At 40.0% G+C, this 1581-nt stretch overlaps 1 long non-coding RNA gene across 1 annotated transcript in view; it reads left to right on the top strand.

Annotated features, from left to right (window-relative positions):
* The window catches only part of LOC106813249, a 19863-nt gene extending 18924 nt beyond the window's left edge, over positions 1-939 (top strand). The window contains exon 2 of the long non-coding RNA XR_001394444.1: positions 558-939. This is a non-coding gene — a long non-coding RNA (uncharacterized LOC106813249). The remainder of the gene's footprint in view (positions 1-557) is intronic.
* Positions 940-1581: the final 642 nt, after the last annotated feature.

The raw sequence follows: 1581 nt of genomic DNA, 5'->3' as shown, positions 1-1581 counted from the left end.
CAGAGAGAGAGAGAGGGGGGGGGGTAGAGTAAGAGACTGAGTGCGAGAGACAGAGAGAGAAAGAGTGCGAGAGCGAACGAGCGACAGAGCGAGGGGGCGAGATAGATAGACATGCAGAGAGCGAGAGAGAGATAGGGAGACAGGAAGGGTGGGAGAGAGCGAGAGGGAGGGCGAGAGAGAGCGCGCGCGAGAGAAAGATAATTAGATCGTATCGAGCGAAGGAGAGAGAGAAAGAGACAGCGAGACAGCGCGAGAGACTGAGAGCGCGAGAGCACGAGATCGAGAGGAAGGGAGAGCCAGAGCAAGAGAGAGCCAGAGCAAGAGAGAGAAAGAGAGAAAGAGAGAAAGAGAGAGAGAGATAGATAGATAGATAGATAGATAGATAGATAGATAGATAGATAGATAGATAGATAGAAAGAAAGTGAGCGCGCGAGAGAGAGAGAGGGGGGGGGGTAGATAAAACTGCACATACATTATTGTCAGTCGCAACTGATCCGTCATTCGCCTTTCATTATAGAATTTTATATTGATTTCATGGAGATAAAATATTTTTCCAGTGCAATCGCCGCGCCGTAACCGGATAAACATACGGAGGACACGGAGAATCGACACCTTTTCAAGACAACATCGAGCAGCGAGCGATTCAGTGGTTACCGGTCTCCAGTTACACATGCTCCACGAAGTGCGCACGTACGGGCTATACGTACCCGTCTGATGCGATCTGTGTTTGGAGATACTATTCGTACTGATTTCATCACGTAAAGTAAAACGACTTCTTGTAGACAGCTCCACGACATTTCGTCAGTTCAGGGATATTGACAAGTTGTATTCTCTTAGAGAGATATGCCATTCGTGAAGAGCTATGATAAACGCGTTGTTAATTAGCTATATTCTCTTTACAAACATTTTACATACATGATATATTTCTTATTATATTTATTTTATTGATTCTATTTTTTTTCTATTATGTTATTGATTCTATTTTTATTATTTAAACATTATCAAGAGTAAGATAATAACCCATGGGAATTATTATCTTACTCTTGACATTATTAAAGGATATATTGGCTAATTACGCATCATAGAATCATGAACGCGTGATTAAAAGCTTTGAGTAAAACCACCAATTTATATCAATTGCAAATGGAACTTTAAAATAAAAATAGTGGTTGTAAAACGTATTTGGCCTTATGGTAAAAAAATTCATCGGTCAACCTTCTATAAACGAATGTCCTTACAAATTTCATATATAAATAATATATTTGGTCGGTTTAATATTCCTCGGTCACTGGTAAGTCATTTTTCTGAACATGTGCTCTCACACGTTCCCCGTGATTGTTCGCGTATGATTTGTACGCCTGCGGGCCACTGTCAGACCAGGGCATTTGCAAAAGAATTTACTTCAGATGTTCCTGACAACGGTCCCATTATTATGAACTCACGTTATTATATTCATTAGTACATATATTACAATTACGTATATTGAAGTCCACACGTGTGTGTATTACCAATTTACCACATGCTTTCACGATTGAAATACTTTTTAATAAATATACGCTTAACAAAAATTTTCGAGGTACT

This window comes from Priapulus caudatus, unplaced genomic scaffold (assembly GCF_000485595.1).
Source record: "Priapulus caudatus unplaced genomic scaffold, Priapulus_caudatus-5.0.1 Scaffold745, whole genome shotgun sequence".
Lineage (NCBI taxonomy): Eukaryota > Metazoa > Priapulida > Priapulimorpha > Priapulimorphida > Priapulidae > Priapulus > Priapulus caudatus.
Note: the sequence above shows the minus strand (reverse complement) of the source record. Positions and strands in the feature narration are given on the sequence as shown.